The sequence below is a fragment of the Crocuta crocuta genome, unplaced genomic scaffold, assembly GCF_008692635.1.
Source record: "Crocuta crocuta isolate KB4526 unplaced genomic scaffold, BGI_CrCroc_1.0 scaffold186, whole genome shotgun sequence".
Taxonomy (NCBI): Eukaryota; Metazoa; Chordata; class Mammalia; order Carnivora; family Hyaenidae; genus Crocuta; species Crocuta crocuta.
In genome coordinates, this window is record NW_027551569.1 from 2,595,098 (window position 1) to 2,611,663 (window position 16,566).

The 16,566-nt window shown below is 37.6% G+C and overlaps 1 protein-coding gene across 5 annotated transcripts in view; it reads right to left on the minus strand.

The window, feature by feature from the left end:
* NRXN3 (neurexin 3) overlaps nucleotides 1–16,566 on the minus strand; it is a 1,503,781-nt gene that overhangs the window by 250,413 nt on the left and 1,236,802 nt on the right. The window lies entirely within an intron of this gene.

Genomic DNA, 16,566 nt, shown 5'->3' on the forward strand with positions numbered 1-16,566 from the left:
TCAGTATTCAGGAAGCTGAGCATGAAAGCATATTACAAGGAAAAAGTCTTTGTGATTTAGTCTTTGGATCGAGGTCACAATTAGGTTACATAAGTTATTTAATTTATAAGAGAATACTAAAATTTCAAAGCAATGGTGGAGAAGATTAAAAACATTTCATTTCAGTGCTGAAAATACATCTCAGGGTATTAAATCACTGAAATACATAGTTTCATCTTCATCATTCAGTAGGTAGCAAATCACAATGTCTAATTTTATAAGAAATTCTGACTTGCTCAGGTCTATGAGACTCAATTGTATGTATATTATTAAAAGGCAATCTACCAAATCTCAAAAGCAGTATGCTGAGTAAAGAAAGCCAGACAAAAAAGAATATAAAATTTCATTTTTATAAGATTCTGGAATAAGGAAAAAAAACCCTAAAACTATGATGATAGAAAGATCAGTGCTTGCTTCTGGGTGGGGAGGATTAGGAATGGGTATGGGGAAACTTTCAGGGGTATTGAAAAGTTCTGTGTCATGTTAGGGGTTTGGGGTACACAACAGTATGCACTTGTCAAAACTCCCTCCTTGAATAGTACACTTAAGATGTAAGCATTTCATTATATGTAAGTTATACCTCAACAAATAAAAACTAAGACAAATCAAAGAAAACCACTGCTTTATCCACACATCAAATAAACTCAATGTAAGAAACTGAGTCCATCATGAAAATGATTTTTATTTTCATGGAAGTAAGGGCAAAAGTAAACTAGAGAATGCCCATCACACACAAATGGAAACTATATTATCACTGAATCCTTAAAATACTAAGTTAGAAATTTAGGAAGCTATGATAATAAGAAATAAAAATGTCATTCATATTAAATACATAAATTACATTAAACTGAAAGAAACATGCAAATTACAGTTTCTTCAAATATAGTATATAGCTATTTTTAATACTCAAATTTGGTTTAAAAATCCTCTACTTTTAAATCTATTAAAGATATATCTCTATAGTTCTTCTATAAAGTTTATTATTATTATTATTATTAAAGCTTCACAGTGTTTTCTGGTGTGTGTGTGTGTGTGTGTTTGTCAACTGTGAGTTTGTGAAAATATTAAGGTGTGGACCAAGGCAAAACAAGAATTATTTTTATTCCTATTTTTTAAATATTTATTTTTGAGAGGGAGTGTGAGAGAGACAGATTGGGGTAGGGGCAGAAAGAGAGAGGGGGACAGCCCTGAAGCAGTCCCCAGGCTCTGAGCTGTGAGTACAGAGCTTGATGCAGGACTTGAACTCACAAACTGTGAGATCAAGACCTGAGCCAAAGTCAGACACTTAACTGACTGAGCCACCCAGGTGCTCCCTTTCATCCCTATTTTAAACAATTTCTAAACTCCTAACATAAGGTTGCCTATTGACAAGGATTAAATATAGGATCATGGCTCAAATCAGAGTGAATTAGCAAAAATAATGATTTCTAAATGAAGATTTCATTGAAGACATGGTGATAGAAAAGTGAACCTTCATAGATAAAAAAAAGAAAGAAAAAAGAAAAAGTAAATTCCTTTAAATTTCATACCTTGTTACATTAAAAGTATGTTTTACATTCAGAGACATAAACAGCATATATTTTCATAAATATTTTTCATCTAAATATTGCTCAAAGCCATAGACACCGTGAATAAAATTTTATCAAGGTTCTTGGTTGGCAGTGAAAGGCCCTAATACTATTTGTAAAAAAAAAAATATTATCTCAATGTTCTTTATCATCCACTAGGTATTTGCTCAACTGATATTCACAGGGAATTTGTTTTATAATTGGAGAGAAAGGAGTTTTTGTTGTAGCTAAAGCCCTTAGACTTTAGGGAGGTGGAAGAGATAGATAGTAGGGCTTGAGAGATGGGGTATAGGCAAAAGCTGAGAGAACAATTATAAAATTCAAGAGAAACTTCTAAAATGTGAGGCACAAGCCTCCTTGGCATAGAACTGGGGAAGAGGCCATCAATCATATTTCTATGGAAAATGCATCATCACTCTGACAGCCACGGGATTGCAAGTTTGGGGAGAGACAAACTGCTCTATCAGGGGCATAGGGTGGTTCTCATGATAGATGGTTTTCATAGTGGGGCATATGCAATGAGATCTGAGGCTAATGCTTCACAGACAATGGGTGATGGAGAGACAAACAAAGGCTGATTTAGATAACACGATGTCCTAAGATGATTGTCTCATTTGAAGGTACATGTGAACACTCCCGAAAGATGTCAGAAGAATAATCAGCTAACAATTTAAGAGTGCTAATTTCTAACAATGAACCCAGTACTGATTAGTGTCATCATAATCCTGACAGTAGTGACAGGCTAGTAAGGTCTAGAGCATTTGGCTTAAATGTTGATACTCTTTTTAGCAGATTCTAGAACTATTTTCTTGTAGAAATAAGGTAAATGTGCAAATAAAATACATATGACTTCATGTTTTATAGAATGTATTACAGTGAAACAAAATTAGGCGTATGTCTTTGTGGATAAAATCTATTACTCATTTTTCTGCAAGCCACATATATATGATTTATTTTCTATTTCACGTTACGAAACTGGTTTCCACTCCACAGGCACTCAGTAGCATTTACCAAATTTTTATTACATCCTTATGCAATAGTACTGTTGTTATTTTACAGTAAAGTTTAAGTCAGCTTGATTTTAGCATCGGAGACTCATTAAGAGTGAGCAATTTGGTGCTTAATGAGTTGTTAACCCTGAGTAAATATATTAAAATAATAGAGTGATAAATTTAAATTGAATTGCATGGGGCTTGTTTTTTTGTTCAATAATGTCTTCTGCAGCAAGAGAAAGTGCCACTTAAAAAGCAATTTTTGATAAAATATATTCTGAATTACTTATACTTACTTCTCACTCACTATCCATCTCTTTCTTATTTCTTTTTCTTAGTTATCCTATTGCCCATTCTCTCGTAAATATTACTATGAATATTTCCAATTCTATTTCTAAAGGGAATAATATTTTGGGATCTACACAACTGGAATACAACACTGAATAAGTCTTGGACAAAAATGAAAATTTCCCTGTGGTAACTCCACATATTTAAAATATATTACCAAGTTAGTAAAGAAACTGAAATCCAAAGCACATTTGCTAACAATGGGTTCATGGGTAGACAAATAGGGAGCCTCTTGGTTAATCTGTTGTGTACTTAAATCATGATCACTATCATGCTTCTTAATCAACATCTCAGCTCTCTATGGTCTCTATCAAGACTGTCAACATTACTGACACAAACAAAATTCTAGTACAATAATAGAGCCACAGAGTCTCAGGAACAATGGAAGAGCAATGAAGTATTTAATCTTTCTTAGGGCTCATCAACAAAAAGCTGTCAGTTTAATTCAAATAGAAGACATTCCGCCTCTGGTGGGAAACCAATAGGGTAGAACTGGGCTTAAAATTCACAGGCGGGGGGCACCTGGGTGGCTCAGTCGGTTAAGCGTCTGACTTCAGCTCAGGTCATGATCTCACGGTTCGTGAGTTCGAGCCTGGCGTCGGGCTCTGTGCTGACAGCTAGCTCAGAGCCTGGAGCCTGTTTCAGATTCTGTGTCTCCCTTTCTTTCTGACCTTCCCCTGCTCATGCTGTCTCTATCTCTCTCTCAAAAATAAATAAAACATTAAAAAAATAAAATAAATAAATAAAATAAAGTTCACAGGCGGAGTCTAAGGTGTGAGTGACATGCAAAACTATCCTCTGATTTAAAAAATAAGTAGATTTAAGTTGGGACCAATTGAGCAAAACTAAATATGTAATTCTAAAAGATCCATATTGTAGCTATTTATTTGGCCATAACAACATTTGATTTATGATGTTACAGTAGTCATATAGACCACAAACTCAGAAACAAGCTACTTGTGAATGAAAGATACTTCTATAATAGAATGAATAAAATGTAGAAATTGCTCAGAATTGACATCTTGATTGGTAGCATTTTCCTGCCATGAATCTGAAATGGCCTATAACATATTTGAGCATGACTACGAGGTAAGTCACCCAGCTAGATATAACATCTAAAGAGTGGATCGCTCAGAGAAACTGGGATCTAGGGGCTAACTAGCAATACACCTGAAAAGTCAAACACAAATACTATTTCAGGAATGCAAACTCAGATCACCTTTTAAAGTGCCAGAAATGAGAACAGATAAGATAATCATTTAAAACTAAAGACTTTTTCCTACTTCAGGTTCTAGATCTTACCATCAACAGCGTACTAAATCTTGTTCATCAAGACTGGCTGGTGTTTGGAAAGACAATATGTATGTATCTATGTAAGGAAGTACTGCACATAAAAATGTGTGATGCTTATTAGTCTAGAAATTCGATACTCATACACAGAGTATCTACAATTTAGCTCTTTCATTTACATATACAGATTTCTCTCTCCCCCTCTTTTGCTCTCTTTAGCTCTCTTTTTGAACTCTATAGATGCATGGTTGAATGTATACTTGGGAGAATACAAATTTACACATATATCTTAAAAACATTTGCCATCTAACTTTAACACATTGCTAGACTGATTTTAAAACCATGCAATTAAGAAAGGTGTTGACAGCACTTGAAAGAAGTGTCCAGCAAAGATGTATCATGGCGGTGATCCAAGGGCTTCTTTGACAGAAGCGTGTGGTGAAACCGACAAAGATCTCACAGTGAAAGCTGAAATAAGAGCTTTCCAAGAAGAAGTCAAGGGAAGAAATACTTAGAGTGGCAAAATTATCTTACAGAACAATTTATCCTGCTTAAGAAAAAAGAGCAATGAGTTAAGTTTGCATAACACCTTCCATTCAGAAGAATGCATTCCACAAGTAGTTAAGCTGATTTTAAGATATGAAACTGTGACAACTGCCAGTGGAATGCTGCCATTTTCTGTCATGAGGACAGCAAAGGCTTTATAAAGGACTACCCGTGGAAGAGTTTGGACAACCAGTTTAAGAGGAAAATGCAGAAAAGACACAACTATGGTGAGGAGGGAATAGCACTGAAATGAGAATCAGTGTGACTGAGTTATTGACAAGAGTAGGAGTTATTAGTATACTAATATATACTAATTAGTACACTAATTAATACACTATTATACTAATATTAGTATAATATACTAATTACTGGTAGGTAACTTGGGTCTAGTGATGATAATGAAGTAGAGGCTTAATGCAGCCTGCAACTACTATTGTTATGCCAATAATTTGTTTAAGACAATTAATTGGTGACAAACTATTGTATATAATATATATTATATAATATACATGAAAATGCATATGAATAGCCAGTGTTGCTATAAAAAGAAAGCAGGGACGAATAAAACTGTCAGAAAATCTTGGATGAAAAAGGATTTCAACCATACCTTCTCTCAAAAAAACACAAAACGGCTAAATGTTAGACCTGAGTTTAATGTTCACAGAATTTCACGTGCCGTGAAACAGAATTTGTTGGCATTCTACTCTCAATCTGTAATCAAGATATATTCTAGAGATACCTCTCTACCATAACCACAGGCCAAGAAGACATGAGAAAGAGCAATTTGAAAAGGAAGGGGAGGAAGACTAAGATCTGGGTTGCAGATATACGATTAAAAAGAGAATTCAATGTAGGTAAATGATTTGTCTATGGACCCTTTCCTATTCCACTCCTCTTTCAAACACTGGGTACTGCAAAGTAGGTCAGTTTGGATTTTTTGTTTGTTGGCTTTTAAATAAGTGAATTGAATTCTAATTCAGCATCTACTACCAAATACTATGATCTTCAACAAATTACTTAACATTATGGAGATTATCCAAATAGGCCCTCTCACTTTAAAAATGAGGAAGTGGGGTTCCAGAAAATTCTTTTAGCCTAAAGTCTAATATGTGAGTGGATAATGGCTTTCATTAATTGTGGCTTATAAGGGCAATAGGTAGCCATATCAAAAATGAAATTGTGGTTTCTTTATCAAGAATATTTCTCCTGTCTTTAAAGTATATCAATGGAGATTTTGAATAAATTCAAGTAGAAATTATTCTTTTACATTCATCTGTGAAACAGGTACCACCAAAAAACAAGTCAAGTCCGACTCTAAGGGCAAAGTCAATAGAATGATTGGCTATATCATATTCTTTTTCCACAGCTGATTTCCAATAAACCTCCCACCCACTATTTGACCACATCCACCAGTAAACAATAGACATTTCAAAAGAAAACAAAACTATTCCTTGGAAGAATAGTTTCAATAAATCCTTATATTCCATATTTTTTGCTTACTCAGTTTATCCAACATCCTAATAAAATAAAACTCCACAAGATTACACATAAAAAATGTGAGCTTTACTTAATTCTATTCTTTTGCTGTTTTCAAGTTATATTACATTAGTTCAAACAAATAATATAAACACTACATGTCCTCGCTGGCAAAGCACTTTAATTTGAAATCCTAATTATGATTGACTCCATTACTAAGAATGCCAAGTGTTTGGCACATACATCTCCCAGGGCCTGGGGAAAAGAAAAATGAAAAGTCAATTTCTCTGTTGCTATGATTAGATAAGCAGAGAGCAGGCAGTTGTGTTTATTTGACGGAGTACCATATGCTAAGCCACAAGCTTGGCCTTCATAGCTTGTAAAACCAATGTGCATGCACAGCTAAGACATAGGAAAATCAGTGGTGTGTGTAGGCTAATTAATAAGTCAGTAGCAGCTTGCTGTCCACTCATTACTCGTCTATAAGAGACTACTTCTGAAAAGGAATGTCAAGGTTCTTCACTGTATCCAGATTGTCTAATCAAGTGTCTTACTAAAACTAAAAAAGAATATTTTTTATTCAGTCCCTATCAACTTGGCTGGTGAGTTATCAGTCTTTATCAAAGTTCACACATAGATTTCACCCTGATCTTTTTAAGCTGTACCATATTCTTCCAAATAGTGGCAAACCCTTCCAGTTACTATCTTGGCCATGATTCCTCCAGAGATCTGGCAGACCAGGTGAAGATGAGAGTCTTTCTGATTACAGGTCTACCAATTTCCTTCCTTTGACCAAACTCATGCCAGCAATGTGCATATGAAATTACTTGACTAAAATTAACTCACTTTTGGGGGCAGTTTCTAACGCAAAGGCGGTCACTTGTCATACTACACTGATAGAAGAAATGCAACAGAGTTACTAAGACTTGAATAGTCCCTTCCCTTAGAGGGCTAGGTCTCTCCTCTATAGTTTAGCTGTTAGAAGTTACTCTTTTTGGGGGCACCTGCATGGCTCAGGTGGTTAAGCGTCCAACTTTGGCTCAGGTCATGATGTAATGGTTCATGAGTTTGAGCCCCACGAGCTCTCTGCTGTCAGTATGGAGACTGCTTTGGATCCTGTCTCTCTCTTTGTGCCCTTCCCCCACACATGTGAGCACTCTCTCAAACATAAACATTAAAAAATAATAAAAAAAGAAGTTACTCTTCTTTTTTAAGTTTATTTATTTATTTTCAGGGAGAGAGACCAAGAGTGCACACATGTGAACAGTGGGAGGGCAGAGAAAGGGAGAGAGAATCCCAAGCAGGCTCTGCACTGTCAGTACAGAGGCTGACACAGGGCTCCAACTCACAAACCGTGAGATCAGAACCTCAGCCTAAATCAAGAGGTGGTCTCTCAACTGACTGAGCCACCCAGGCACCCCAGGAGTTAATCTTAATTTAGAAAAGGACAGACTTTTAGTTGCTTTGCCTGGTTTATTCTCAAAGGTAAACAGAGCATCCCCAGCTATCCAACTTCAGTTATTGCTCAAAATCTCCACTTTGGTCTGAAAGGCTGCAGAAGATAGTTTTACATGTTCACTTGCAGAATAGAGGTCCTGGTCTATCTTTTCTGTTCATTCACCCCTTTGCTCACGCATGGAGTTCCCTACTTATGCTGTGCACAACCTCAAGGATCCTGACCTTATAGCTGCTGTGGGTTCTACTGTCACTCGAGCAAGGCAGGTATCCTCAGATGGATACACCTAGGATGCTGAAGTTACTGTCATTCCTGGAGTGGGAGGAAACAGTCCCTTCTCCAAGTCCATATAAAACACTGTCCCCTAGGCCTCAGAGCTTCAGTGTTTATGTCCCAAGTCTCACAAGAGTTTGAGTCAAACTGCAGTCAGTGGCTCCTGCTTGCACTCTCTATTCCTTAATCTCCATAGTCTTTCACACCTCTAATCACCTGTGTATTTACTTCCCTCTGGTCCTCCAGATCAGAGGTCCACACATAGATGGCCTCATGCAAGTAGTGGAATGTGGGGTTTTGTTTGTTTATAGATGCTCTAATCCGAATTCTGATATACTCTTAGAAGATGTTATCTGACTTTTGGTTTGACTCAATATCCCTTTTCTTCAAATGCATTTTCCCCAGTCACCTGCTGACCATGGTTTTTATTCATCATACATTTCCACTTGGCTGAAGCCAGTAACAGATGACAAAACAGTTTATACCTGGAAAATGGCTCAGTTAAGCTCTCTATAGAATTTACTGACTGCCACTCTGGCCCAAAAAAAAATAATTAACATGTCCAGGGAAAAAAATAACCTAGTCATGGCCAGAAACTCTACTACTTCAAAATCTATTTTCTCAAGTAATGCACTGCAAGTCCATGATGACTTCATGGAGTTGGGGCAGACATTGCTTATAGTACACAGTACTCCAAAGATGTAATCAGCTTAATCCTTTCATCTAACAGTCATTATCACTGAAAGAGGGGCTGCCTCTCTCCAAACATGAACAGTCTGTAATGATTTGGTAGGAATTGTCTACAGTGACTGCACAGTCATTTTCTGGAGTGGCTTAAGTGTAACCTTAAGCTCGCAGAAAAGGAGGGAGGAAAGGAAAGAGTGGACCCAGAAAGCAAAGATTTATTCTAGCAGACAGTGCTGTTTATCTTGGGCTGCCTTCTTCCTCCATCAACCAAAACATACCCTTCTTGACCTCAATAATAAAAATTATGGGCAAATATAAATTTATCAGAACAAATGACTGTGCTCACAACAAATGCCAAACAGAATACAGGAAAAAGTTAGGTAACATTAACTATAGAAGCTTACTTCTGACTGCCCCCTGCAAGAAGGGGGCAAAGTGCCAAAATTTCCTCTCCTGGTAATGTAGGGATAATAGTAGCTACTTAGCATATCTATGTCTAGGGACAGTTCTAATGGCTCTACTGAGATTCTCTCAACCAATCCTCACTACTTTGGGAGGCAGGGGCTTTTATTTTCTCTATTTTCAGATGATAAGACTGAGGCTCAGAGAAGTATCTGTCTTATTCCTTCAACATGTATCTATGTTAGCTATTTGGGAATTTAGAGGGAATTTTACCTTCTTTATGTTTGTGGTGTTGAGATCATCCTTTGAATTAGACTGCATGTTTTGCTGTTTTACTTGAATTTTATGTAGTAACTTGAAGTGCAATGAAAAAGCAAAATACTTTTAGAATACTGTGGAATTTGCAATATTTGTTACTGAAGGAAATATACTTAAGGCTATCTTGTCCTGACTTTTATTACTGGTCTTTGAGAAGACAAGTACCACTAACAAAGTGGTTTTATTTGTCAGGTCCCTGGTAGGTGATCTCAAATGTCATAGTGAAATTCTGCTGAAATATTAAATTCATCAATTTTATGTACAGTGCTGTAGCCATTCATTCATTCTCTAATTCAGTAAACCAGTATTGTTAACTTGTAACCAGTGCCAGGCATTATGGTGGGCACAAAAATTATAAAGCAGCCATTAGCTATGAAAAGAACATAGGATATAGTCAGAGCTCCAGCATTTATTTTATGTTGTTTCATTTCATTTTTATTTTATTTTTGAGAGAGAGAAAGTAAGCAGGGGAGAAGGACAGAGGGAGAGAGAGAGAGAGAGAGAATGTCAAGTAAGCTCTGCACTGAGACGCAGGACTCAATCCCATGACCCTGGGATCATGACCTGAGCCAAAATCAATAGTCAGACGCTCAGCCAAATGAGCAACCCAGGCACCCCTAGAATGCCACCATTTTCAAATTTGGATCTAACAATTATCAACCTAGTGGGAGATTGGGGGAAATTATTTAACTGCCCTTGAGCTCCTATTATTTTACTTGTGAAACTATGAGTTATATTGTACCTCCTTAAAAGGGTGCTTTAGAAATCAAATGAAACTATGTTACATTTGATCTTACAAATCCTAGATAGGTTACAAAGTAGAATACATGTATAGCTTAGTTATTACCATGATAGGACAATTCAAAAGGACCTTAAACTTAGTTGGTGAGGTCTAGGTTACAAAGTAGAATACATGTATAGCTTAGTTATTACCATGATAGGACAATTCAAAAGGACCTTAAACTTAGTTGGTGAGGAAAAACACCTATACAAATAAAGATAACTAGCCAGCCAGTTTATATGTGCTAAGTGAAAAGCTGAAGCATTAAGATTTAAGGAATTTAGAGTAAGGGAAAAAGTAATTTGCGATGGGAGAAATATGATAGGACTTTGGCTTTGAGATACAATTAAGATAAGAAGAACAAGGATGATATACCAAAGAAACAAAGATATGAACAAAAACAGTGAGGCAATAACTAAAACATCCCAAGACTAGGCAATGTCTGTAAACCTCTGTGACTAGAACCCCCTGAATCAAGGAAAAGTGGAGGAGTTAGGGTTGATACGCTGGTTAGAAGAGGATCATGGGTTAAGGGAACTGTGAACTTTTAAATAGGTAACCAAGACATGCTGAAAGCTTTTGAAGAAATGACATCAAAGATGAACTTTAGCAGATGAGTCTGGCACCTTGTTCAGAGGAGGCTGGAGGGGAGGGGGAGAGGAGAGCAGAAAATCAGTGGGAAAGCTCAGCACAAGAGCCAAGGTTGGGGGCACCAGGTCTAAAAGTGTTTCCTAACTTGGGTAATCAGGGATTTGCAAAGGCCAAGTGACTGGATCAAGGTCAAGTTCAGTTCTGGTCACAAGCCTGCCCCTAGAGCAGAGCTGATTCCTACTCTACACAATGGATGAAAAGAAGCCAACAGAGATTCCCGGTCCCTGGAAAAGGTGTCCTAACCTGACAGCAGAGAGAGAAAGCTTCAAACCTGAGTGCCCTGCCCTCTGAACATATTGGTTGATCCCATTATGGCTGGGTGAAGTGAGCCAATTTTTCACAGACCTGAAAATAAGATTTATTTTTAGCTGTTTTGAGGGAAAAAAAGTTGTCAGAAAGGATTAGGCCCACATTTTTTTTTCTTATGCCAATCACACCCCTCCCACTCCATTGCATTTCACTTTCCTTCTGTCCATATTCTACAATGTTGAGGACTGATTCCTCTTTTTTTTTTCTTTCCCCACTTTGATCAGCATCAGGAGATTTTTTAAAAAAACAAAGCAAAATAACAAAGGCAGAACACATCCTGAGTTAACTGAACTTCAAGGGAGGAGCTCAGCGATGCTCTTCCCACATACTGAAGAAACAGATAAAATGGACCACGCTATTTATAGCCCCCTTCCCGTTTCTAATAATCTTCCATTTAATTAGGATTGTAAATAGCATCAGTGAATGCTCTGCAGCAACACATGAGCAATCCCAGCCCCTTCTCAGAAGCTATCCCACCCCAGGCAAGGAAAGAATATCAGAGTGGATTCCACAGCTAAACAACACCGAGGAAACAAAGCCATCATTTTTTTTTGTGGTACACAGAAGAAATGACTGAAAGTTTAAAGAGATAGAAAATTCTGCTTCTCTTCCACAATTCTAAACATGTCAGTGATAAGAAACTCCACACATGTACACCCTAGAGGAGAAAGCAGGAAACAGCCTCCTTGACCTCCACCGCAGCAACTTCTTGCTTGACACATCCCCAAAAGCAAGGGAATCAAGAGCAAAAATAAATGATTGGGACCTCATCAAGATTAAAAGCTTCTGCACAGCCAAGGAAACAACCCAGAAAATTAATAGGCAACCAACGGAATGGGAAAAGATAGTTGCAAATGACATATCAGATAAAGGGTTAANTACAAAATCTTGTGTTGGTCAAAATTCTAAACAATTCCTGCAGACATTGTTGAGTTTAATATTAGGTATGTAAGCTTCAAATTAACACATTTAATTACTTCTTATTTAATAGCCATTGTAGTTTACACGAAAGAGAATTCAGAGAACTCCCAATTATACAGTGAACCCCCAAAACCCATGGACTTAGCTATATGTACTTAGAGAGTTTGTTTGTCAGGTTTCAGAACCATTAGCATTTAGTGAAGGTGTAGTGTGCAACTTCAACCTTGTGATAGTATATGTCACTATTTAAACAATATATTTAAAATAAAGAGTAAAAGCATAATGATTGTAACAAAAGAAAGAGGACAGAGTTATTCAACTCTGTCATTTTCTGTGACCACTTAGAATTTTCAACTGTTTTATTTGTGCCCATTCAGTGAATGGGAGAGAGCTCTGTTGTGTAATAATCTTGTTTTTTTTTTAATTTTAATTTTAATTTTAGTTTATTTTAGAGAAAGAGTGTGTGTTCTCACTTAAGCTGGGGGGAAGGGTATAGGAAGGATGGAGTGGGAGGGGGGATCTTAAGCAAGCTCTACACTCAGCACAGAGCCTAAAGTGGGGCTCCATCCCAGGACTCTGAACTGAAATCAAGAGTTGAATATGCAACTGACAGCCACCCAGGCACCCCTCCTATGTTCTTGTTTGGTACGTTCCATTTTAGGTCTGAAATATTTCCACTGTATTTGAATGATAGCCTCAAAAATGAAATGTATCCTTCTACTTTAATTGTAAATTGTTTTAAAACAAAAGAACAAATGAAACATAAGTTACTAAATTATTAAATAATTATTACTGAAAATAATTTTGTCATAGGTGGAAAGTAGAGTGAGGATGTTTATAAGAGATTTCCATACTCCAGGGATTCAGTTCCACTGCATTCGCACATGCACATGCATGCGCATGTGCACGCACGTGCGTGCACACACACACACACACACACACACACAAACACACACACACACCTGCTTGGAATTGACCTAAGGGGATTTTGCTCCTTGCAAAATACTTACTCTGACTAAACCCACCAAAATCCTTTCCTTTTGCCTGGTCTCAAGCTGTGGAAGCAGCACTAGATTTCCTGTTTTTCTCATTTGGAAATGATGGGTTTGGTGAGACCTTTGGAGAACAGCCTAAAATGTGAAGCATATTGTACAGTGAAAACTGTTAACTTTGCCCAAGGAGAAGCCTGCTTTTTGCTCTCAGGTTCTGGGAACTAATCCATAAACCCTTGGAATGTCATACCTGGTAGGAACACTGTATTTGGTAAGGGTAGAGAAGGTTCAACACTGTGATTTATGGTGGGGCTATGAGCCAGACCAATACTATGATTCAAGGTGGGGACTTGGGTGACAGAGTATTAGCTCTACCTCCTGAGGAGTTTAAGACTGATGCCAGCCATATGGACAGTGAAACGTGTGTTTACCTGATGGAGTGCTCCCCCCCCCAAAAAAAAAAGAACAAAAAACAGCAACAACTCTGGACACCAAGGCTTGGGTGAGCTTCCCTGGTTGGCAATATTCTGTGCATACTGCTACATATCCTTGCCAGAAGGAGTTAATGCTGTCTATGATTCCACGGGGAGAGGACAACTGGAAACTCCACATGTGGACACCTAGAGTCTGTCCCATGTGTCTCTTCTTAGCTGATCTTAATCTGTCTCCTGTCCCTTGTAATGAGTATAAGAGCTTTTAGTGAGTTCTCTGAGTTCTATCAAATTGTCAAATCTGAGAGTGGCTTTGCAAAACTCATGAACTTGGAACTGGTGTCAGAAGTGAAGGCAGCCTTATAGACTGCTCCCTTAAGCTTTTCACATGTGGATCATTTATCCTTCACCCAGAATTGATAGGATAATAAAGAGCATATTCTGAATATGTTTGGGATTTTGAAGCTAAAAGACTCCACAGAGGGAAACACACTTCCAGGCAAGATGACAGTCCTTACATTGGACATTAGTGTAGGATGTTACACAGCTCTGATCTGTGAAGCAGAGTATTATTCTGGTCCTGCATTGATCATGACCTCTAAGTATGCATCAGGCATTTATCTGGTATCAGCAATGTGTCCTTTGGATATGCATGTATGGAAGATCTATTGTGTGCCATATCTTGAATCTGAAAACATAAAGATAAATAACACAAAATCTCTACACCTGAGGAATTGTCAAACGAGTCAGAAAATCATGTACACATGCACACACACACACACAAACACTAAAAAAGTAGGTACAATGTGTGATGGCATATGTCGACTTCAAAGGATCTAAGTTTCTCTAGGATTGACTCATTGACTTCACAGAAGAAGGCATATTTGAGACGGGTTTTGAATAACGAACAGGCAAAAAGAGAGAAAAAGGTAAATTCACCAGCAATGTATCCAAACTAATAGTAGTCTAAATTTAGCAGTGAGAATGCATTCAAAAGACTGAAAAATAGACGCTATGACAAAACTCCAAGTAGACTTTATTAATTATACTGGAGAATGCTAACAGCGATGGGAAACAATTGCTTCATGCTATTGATAATACAACAAAAAGCAATGGATTTTATTATACTAGGAAGAATTTAGATGCAGTGTTTGGAGCATTCTTACTGTGAGAGTTAAGAGGCATTGATGACTACTGGGAATCTTAAAATATGGGTAGGGGTCACATCTGCAAAAGTTTGGGACAATAGGAGAGATGACCCTGAGCTTCTTCTGAATTTGGGGACTCTATGGAAAGTGAGAATAAAAGATAAAGGCCTGAGACAAAAGTAGGATCAAGAGAGGGAGTCTGTGATATGAGTTAGAACCCAATCCATGGGAGGCCAGCAAAATGAAGCCTGAACAGATAGGAGGTGACAGCAGGGCCATAAGGCTGCCTTCTGTCCAATGCCACAGTGAGGACAGGACCATCTTCCCATTTGTCCCTCTACTGGGTTAAGAATTCTTCTCTCCCATCCAATTGTTCTGTAACACAACTCTTGAAATAAACAAATCAATTACCATTTATCATTTTTTTTTGCTTGTCAGAAACTTGGATTTTGACATCTGCCATCTAAATAGATGAATCCCCTCAAATCATCACATTCAAAAGAAACTGTTGTGCGATCATGGTTTTTACTTCATTTCTTTGCTATTCTGATACCTGTCTTTCTATGTGTGCTTAAGAAGATAAATAAATGGAAGAGGGAGTGTATTGAGGAGAGCTTTTGACCTTCACCGCTTTCCCCTAAATATATATTTACACACAGTTGGCAGAGATTGGTGGAAGGAAGCATGTGTGAATAACGTCCTTGGAGCCCTTGGGAAAATGCATTTTTAATTTATTTCTGCTTCTTTCCTTACCTAGATCAAATAAGTGGATAATGCCAGAGAGACAGGCGCCATCCCAGCAGCCTGAGAGAGAAGCAATTATACATTCTTTTGCTCTCCCCTTGAAATCAGCACAGATAAGAAAAATACCATTTTGGCAGCACCTGCTGCTGTTGGTTTGGGGACTTTTTTGTCTTTCTTCTTCCCAGAAAGAAAGCAAAATCTGAATTAAAAAAAAAAAAAAGCACAACTTGGCCAGCTGATCAATTTTTCAGCAGGCTCTTGCAGCAGACCGGCTATTGTGTCTGAATCATATCTTCCCAGTTGGATTATAAATGCATGATTGACTGAAAATACTTACAAATGAATATGAAAAGCAGAAGCAGCACCCTCCTCCCTTTCTGCATGGAAATAACTGACATAAACCTCAGATACCTCTATCCATATGCTTAGGTAATAATCTCACTGAGGGGTAGGAATGGAAACTAGGGATTATAAGCCATCATTAACATGGAAAGCGGACTAAAATGACAGGAAATTCTGCTTCAGAGAAAAAGAAAACAACTAAAAATAAAAAGTATAAACTCAGTGAGAGTTGAGTTCCAAGAATAACATGTACCTTTTTCCAATTATTTTTATACTCAAACACACACACACACACACACACACACACACCCACCAAAATCAAGGGGGTGCCTGGGTGACTCAGTTGGTTAAGTGTCCGACATTTAAATTCAGCTCAGGTTATGATCCCAGGGTCATGGGATTGAGCCCTGTATCTGGCTCCGTGCTAAGTGTGGAGTCTGCTTAAGATCTTCTCTCCTCTCTCTCTGCCCATTCCCTACTCACAGGCACATGCACACTTTCTCTTTTATAAAAAATTAAATTAATTTAAAAATAGAAAATAACTTTAAAAATACACATCAGTTTTTAATTCAACATTTTACCTTTTGTCCTTTCTTAACCATCTCAGCTTATTTCATTTTTTTCCCCCTGAATCTACTCTCCCCCCAGCTATTGCAAGAATAGTTCAAAAGAATTTGCCTATGCCTTGGGTTCTTGCTCTCTTTACCATTCTTCATTCATATACTGAGTTCTTGGATTCCAAGCCCCAAGAGGGTAGGCAGCAGGCCTACCCACTAAGTTTTCTGTTTCAGTAGCAAACTCAGCGCTATGCACAATTAGGTACTTAATTGCTTTGTGATGACTATGATTGAT